A 7,617-nucleotide genomic window follows, 5' to 3' on the forward strand; every position below is an offset into this window, starting at 1 on the left:
TTTGGCACTGCCTGATAAATGCAAAAAGTTCACACAAACTTTGCATGGCAACATACAAATCTCAGCGAGCAATGCAAAGAAGACAGGATAGGCTGATGCATAGCGTGAAATAGCAGTGTAATTCCTGTGTTCACAGATAAAAAACACAGCAGTCTTATCATGAGTGACTGAAAATAAAACCAGGCACTGGGAGACATAATAAAATTGCTTTACTTCTGATCCATAAAGAAACCGTGTACAAATAGATGGTGGGGGGTGGGTGAATGAGAGGATATTGGGCTTAACAATCATTTCACAATGTATACTTTGTTATCTTACTATAATGGGTTAGAGCTACAGTATTTAACCACTTCCCAACTGAGGGGTTTTACCCCCTGACCACCAGAGCAATTTTCACCTTTCAGCGCTCCTTCCATTCATTCGTCTATAATTTTATCATTACTTATCGCAATGAAATGAACTATATCTTGTTTTTTTCGCCACCAATTAGGCTTTCTTTAGGTGGGACATTATGCCAAGAATAATTTTATTCTAAATGTGTTTTAATGGGAAAATAGGAAAAAATGTGGGAAACAATTTATTATTTTTCAGTTTTCGGCCTTTATAGTTTTTAAATAATGCATGCTACTGTAATTAAAACCCATTAAATGTATATGCCTATTTATCCCGGTTATAAAACCGTTTAAATTATGTCCCTATCACAATGTTTGCCGCCAATATTTTAGTTGGAAATAAAGGTGCATTTTTTTCAGTTTTGCGTCCATCCCTAATTACAAGCCCATAGTTTATAAAGTAACAGTGTTATACCCTCTTGACATAAATATTTAAAAAGTTCAGTCCCTAAGGTAACTATTTATGTATTTTTTTTAAATTGTAAATTTTTTATTTTTTTTTTAATTACAAAAAAAAAAATATTGGGGAGTGTGGGAGGTAAGGAGTTAATTTTTGGTGTAAAACAAGTTTATTTGTGTGTAAAAAATGGTTAGGGTGTAGTTTTACTATTTGGCCACAAGATGGCAACATTACCAATTTGTTCGTTTTGGCCACAAGATGGCAACATTACCAATTTGTTCGTCGATTTTCCCGTTCGTTGATCTTTGGGCGAGCGGGCGGCGGCGTGTTTACTAGCGGCGGGCGGCGTGTTTACAAGCGGGAGCGCGGACAGCGGCGGGAGTGCGCAGAGTACGGATTTCTCCGTCCCTGGGGGTGAAAGGATGGAAAAAGGGGCGGAGAAATCCGTACGCGCGGGGGTAAAGTGGTTAAGTGTTAAGGTGCATACAAACACACAAACAATAACTGTCAACCCTTAGGGATTGGCATCCGGTCTCTAACGGTACAATTTCGATGCGAAAAATCGTTTGAGCGATCAGTAATTCTGATTGGATGTGACCAGATTAGTTGTAAATAATCGCCATTGATGGGCACAATTGATTACAATTATACAAAAGTTGTACGATTGTTTTTTTTGCGAACCAAAATGGGGATTTTCTTGTCGGTTGTGATAGATAGGAAGCAAAGATTGGTTTGTTAATGGTGTAGTGAATGATGTATTTCGATAGTTCACTTCAGAATTATCTGATTGCTCGAACGATTTTTCATTAGAAATAAGATCATTAATGGCCACCTTAAAGAAATCATCAGCCAAAATAAAAGAAAAACCTATTTACTTACCTCGCAGCTGTCTGTCCCACGCCTAACCGCTCCGTTCGCAGCTGCCGGCCCGGGGTCCCCACACAGTGCAGAGGACTACTTCAAGGTGGTCCTTACTGCGCCTGCGTGAAGCACGGCTGTCAATCAAGCCGACGTTGTCCGCGGCGTACTGTGCAGGTGCAGAACTACTGCGCCTGCGCAGTACGCCGCGTCACGCCGATTTTGACAATGGAGGTCTGCACAGTACGCCGATTTTGTCACTGGAGGTCTGTCAATGAGGTTTGTTACTGGGGTCTGATACCAAGGAGTCTGTCATTGGGGAATCTATCACTTTCAGCTGCCAATATTTGTCTCGCCAGTCATTGAGGAGTTTGCCATTTTGAATTATATGCTGACAGCAAGCCAGATGGTCCTTCTTCTTGTTAGCCAAGATGACACAGGGCAGATTTATCGAAAGTGTTTGAGAGAAAATCATAGGTGGTTTCAAGGAACATGCAAAATTGTTCCAGAATTCTAAAAAAATTGCTTCTAAAAGAGAAGGAGAGAGGTGGGGCTCTCAGAATTGGTGCAGTCTGTAAGAGAATCCTCTGAGTGAGGTAAAGCTATGTACCCACATTACGATTTTCCCACCAACCCGCACGACCATGCGAACATCACTTAGTGTTGCGCCGCAATAACGACCATCACGGCGGATTGCTAATATCCCAGACTCACCGCGCAAAGCACCGCGATCACTTGAAGTCTAGTGCGCTCCCAGCATGTAGCGCCGCATGACTACACACATACCTGCCGGCAGGAAGAGGCGTCCCTGACAAAGGATGTCGCAGGAGCCGTCAGGCGGTGAAGATGCATTGTAGCTGCTTTAACAAGGAAAAGGGGGACTTTTAATTGTATTTTTTTGTTGTTTTACTATAAGGGGCACTTGTAATTGTATTTTAATGCTAAAATAGCAGCAGTCAGAGCACATCTTAAAGAGACTCTGTAACAAAATTTTCAGCCTTAGTTCTTCTATCCTATAAGTTCCTTTGCCTGTTCTAATGTGCTCTGGCTTACTGCAGCCTTTCCTAATTGCACAGTGGCTGTGTTATCTCTGTTATATGATCTAATCTGTTTTCTTTTGTCGGCTCTGTCGGCTAAGGCTGGGATGTGTGGAATGTGCAGGGCTGCTTGTGATTGGATAGAAGCGATACACACCCTCTGCAGGCCCCCTGCAGGCTCTGTATGACTCACACACTCTGCTTATGTGAGCCTATCACAAGCTGGTTAGTTTGTTTGTAAATACTGCCTAAAACTGTTAATTACAAGCCAGGATTGCAGTAGAGAGTGGCAGAAACAGCACAGAGGGGCCCAGGAGAACATAAAGAGAATCTGTACTCTAAAATTTTTACAGCAAAAAGCATACCATTCTATGCATTAAGGGAGGATGGACTGAATGAGGTCACACTCACTCTTGCTTTCACTAAAGAATGTGGCTCTTATATCTGTCCTCCAGGGACAACAAAGGATAATTTGCATATTCAACAGTAATGCATCGTGGGAGACATCAAATGCTCACTCCAACCTGAATTATTGCAAATACCTTCTGTTTTAAGAAGGCAAACTTTTGTTTTGCATAACATTCTCGTAAGAGGGCTTTTTGTTCCTTTCTAGTCCCTTACACACTTCTAGGAGTTCTGGTTAACCATGAGCTTGCTAACGCTATCTCTCCTATCTCACAGTATTACAGTATAACTGCTGGCTGAGCTTTGCAAGAAAGACGTGTGACCAACAGCACGAGTTTTAGAAGTGTTATCAATCACTTCTTTTGCACTGGTTTTGCACTGACCTACCAGTAAGACGTTTCTGGAAATGGATGAAAAACTAGTACACAATTCTTATTTTGTGAATCTATTCTCAGAACACATGCAGAATACTACTTTCTTCCAAATGTGATTAAATAGGTAGGAATTATTTTTTTAAAAACCTGTCATAATTGTATTGATAAATCTGCCCCACAGTGTCCATGATTTCCTAAAAGAAAAAAAATTCTAATTACAGGACAGTGCTCAGCTTTACCTTAGTCTATTGTAAATGGGTTTAGGCACAGAGAAGTCAGTGGTATTTTCTTGATCATGATTAGCTTCTTTGCATGGAAAATGTTAACTTATGGAGGAGTGATGAACTGTAGTCAGTGTTTGGAAGTGTAATTTCCGCTACAGAATCACATCTAGTTTAATGCAGTGCCAATTGAGAGCCCAAAGATCATGACCATTCAATATTCCTCTCATGGGGATGTTGTGCCAGGCAAATGATCAAATGATGTTAGGGTAAGGTGAGAGTATCTTCTTGATGAATATATCAATCAAGCCTCAACAAGGCTGTGGGAAACCTGGAATTAGTAATGTCTCCACAAATCTGAGGCATGGCTCCTGAAGGACCTAGGTGATAAATTGTTTAGTAAGGGAATGTACCTAATGGCCAGGTCACTATGTGGACATGAGTACAAATTCAAAGTGGATAAAGTCTATTGGCTCAGATTTATTTGTGCTGAGCCCATGACTAATGATGATGATAGTGAGCTGGATGATCCCTGGAATCACAGTATCACCAACTACTGTTATGACAAAGGGATTATCCAGAGGCAGAAGAAAAATCTCAAATTCCATGTAAAACAGGAGGACTGCTAATCCAAGCAGGATGTCATTGAAGGGATTATTCCAGAGAGGGGAATTTAGATTAATGTAGCTGTTTGTGACAGTGGTCACTGGTCAGACAAATTCACTACTACTTCAGTCAAATTGCCAACATAACGTGATTAAGGCTAGCATTTCTTATTAATGATGTTATCCAGACAGGTGCAAAATTAAAAAATGGCTAAAACTTAATGCTGACAAAACTGAGGTTCTTGTTATCGAGGGCCAGGACTCAACAGCAAAGCAGCCCCAGTCTCAACCAACACCGCTAAGGATAGGGAGCTCAGACCTGAAAAACTCAGACTGTGTGCGCAGCCTGGGAGTACTGATTGATAGGAAATTAAGCTTCAGGAATCAAATCTCAGCTGTTGTGAAACATTCCTTCTTTCATCTAAGGAATATTATTATTATTATTATTTAGTATTTATATAGCGCCGACATATTACGCAGCGCTGTACAGTGTATATATATATATATCTTGTCACTAACTGTCCCTCAAAGGAGCTCATAATCTAATCCCTACCATTGCCATATATCTATATTATGTAGTGTAAGTTCTGTAGTCTAGGGCCAATTTTAGGGGGAGCCAATTAACTTATCCGTATGTTTTTGGAATGTGGGAGGAAACTGGAGTGCCCGGAGGAAACCCACGCAGACACGGAGAGAACATACAAACTCTTTGCAGATAGTGCCCTGGCTGGGATTCGAACCAGGAACCCAGCGCTGCAAGGCGAGAGAGCTAACCACTACGCCACCGTGCTGCCCCAATATTGCAAAGATTAAACACCTAATTCCTTCAGAGGATCTTCCAACCCTAGTCCATGCCTTCGTCACAACAAGGTTAGACTACTGCAACGCCCTCTACACAGGCCTGCATAAGAAAGACTTACGCTGCCTGCAATTAGTACAGAATGCCGCCGCAAGGCTGTTAACGAGCCAACCCCGCCATTGCCACATAACACCAACCCTGAGCTCACTCCACTGGCTACCGATAAAATGGAGAATTCTGTTTAAGATTGTCTTACTGACATTCAAATCCTTGCACAATCTGGGCCCTGGATACCTGAAGGACTGTTGCAACTGCATCACACCCCCCACAATCTTAGATCAAAAGGACGCAACACCATGGTCACCCCCAGAGTCCACCTCAAAACCTTTGGAGACAGAGCCTTTTGTCATGCTGCCCCTACACTTTGGAACTCCCTGCCACACCCAATCAGGACAGCTCCATCCCTGGAAGCATTTAAGTCTAAACTGAAAACCTATCTCTTTAGTCTGGCATTCATGAACATCTGACTATCTCCTCTGTAACACAACCCAGCCTGCAACCCTGTATTAAAGGGACTCCGAGCTCACAATAAAAAAGAAAGTTGAACTCACCTGGGGCTTTCTCCAGCCCAGTGCTGGTCGGGAGGTCCCACGACGGCGTCCTGGCTCCTCTCCAACACCCCGATCCGGAATGGCTGACAGGCCGCAGCCCGGGCGACACTCTCCCGAGTGTCGGGCTGCTCCTTCCGCGTATGACGCGGATGACGTCACACGCCGGCCGCCTCGCGTCATCACGGCGGCCGGCGTGAAAGTACTGCGCATGCGCGATTAAAGCGCGCATGCGCAGTACTTTCACGCCGGCCGCCGTGATGACGCGAGGCGGCCGGCGTGTGACGTCATCCGCGTCATACGCGGAAGGAGCAGCCCGACACTCGGGAGAGTGTCGCCCGGGCTGCGGCCTGTCAGCCATTCCGGATCGGGGTGTTGGAGAGGAGCCAGGACGCCGTCGTGGGACCTCCCGACCAGCACTGGGCTGGAGAAAGCCCCAGGTGAGTTCAACTTTCTTTTTTATTGTGAGCTCGGAGTCCCTTTAATCCGAGACACAACTATGCGCTTTGAGTCCTATAGGAGAAAAGCGCTTTACAAATGTTATTGTATTAAAAAAAAATGTCAGGAAGGGCTTGCTGTTCTCAGAAAGAAGTAACAGAAAGCTACCATACATAGACCTGGGATGATATTCTTTACTTAACCACTTGTGGACAGGTTGTCTCTGGCCCCTTTTATGACCAGAGCTGACCTTTCCCTATTTTGTTATGTGAGTGCTGTGATTGGCTCACAGCAATCATGAGGTAAGGAGCCATTTAAATTGCAGCCAATCACCTTACGGCTCCAGTCTCTGAGTGTCATTTGACATGCATATAGAGCAGGGTTGGGTCGAGGCAGAGGCAAGAGAGGCTCCAGCCTCAGGGCGCAGTGTAGGAGGGGGCGGTCAACTCACTCAGCTATCATTCCCCTATTGTGTTTGAAGCAGAGAGAAATCAGAAAAAGGGATACATGGCAGTGACTGCAAGCCAGATAACTAGAGATTAAGGTGTTGGGGGGGAGGGGGGATGGGAGTGGGAGTTGGGGGCCCTGGGGTGCTTCTTACTGTAATAGCAATCAGTGTATGATGGCTGGGGTGGGAGGGATAGAGGGGTGTACTTTGGTGTCTCAGTCTTGGTTGCTGAAGGACCTTGTCCCATCTCTGATCCAGAGCTGCATGGTGGTTGGCTGCACAGCGCACAGCAACACTGAAGAAGAATGAGAAGGACCTGTCCTGCCGCTGTGAGCAGGTAATGTATAACACTCCGTTGCTGCTCTGAATGAGGAGCGACGGCAGGTGGCATGGTGGCGTAGTTGTTAGCGCTCTTGTCTTGCACTGCTGGATTCCAAGTTCCAATCCCAGCCAGGGCAACATCTGCAAGGGGTTTGTATGTTCTCCCTGTGTCTGTGTGGGTTTCCTCTGGGCACTCTGGTTTCCTCTCAAAACATACAAATAAGTTAATTGGCTTCCCCTTAAATTGGCCCTAGACTACGATACATACACTACACAATACATACATAGACATATGACTGTGTTAGGGATTAGATTGTGAGCCCCTCTGAGGGACAGTTAAAGTTCCAGTGAAAATAATGTAATAAAAAAGTGCTTCATTTTTACAATAATTATGTATAAATGATTTAGTCAGTGTTTTCACATTGTAAAATCTTTACTCTCCCTGATTTACATTCTGACATTTACCACATGTTGACATTTTTACTGCTGGCAGGTGATCTCAGTGGAAGGAGAGAAAGCTTGCTTTTTGGCAGTTGGACCCAGCTGGAAAAAGCTGTTATTTCCCACAATGCAATGAGGTTCACAGACAGGAAACTGTCAGGACCATGGCCCTGACATCACACTGTGGGAGGGGGTTTCACCACAATATCATCCATACAGAGCCACCCGATGATCCGTTTGTGAAAAGGAAAAGATTTCTCATGGGAAAGG

The sequence above is a fragment of the Hyperolius riggenbachi genome, chromosome 1 (assembly GCF_040937935.1).
Source record: "Hyperolius riggenbachi isolate aHypRig1 chromosome 1, aHypRig1.pri, whole genome shotgun sequence".
Taxonomy (NCBI): Eukaryota; Metazoa; Chordata; class Amphibia; order Anura; family Hyperoliidae; genus Hyperolius; species Hyperolius riggenbachi.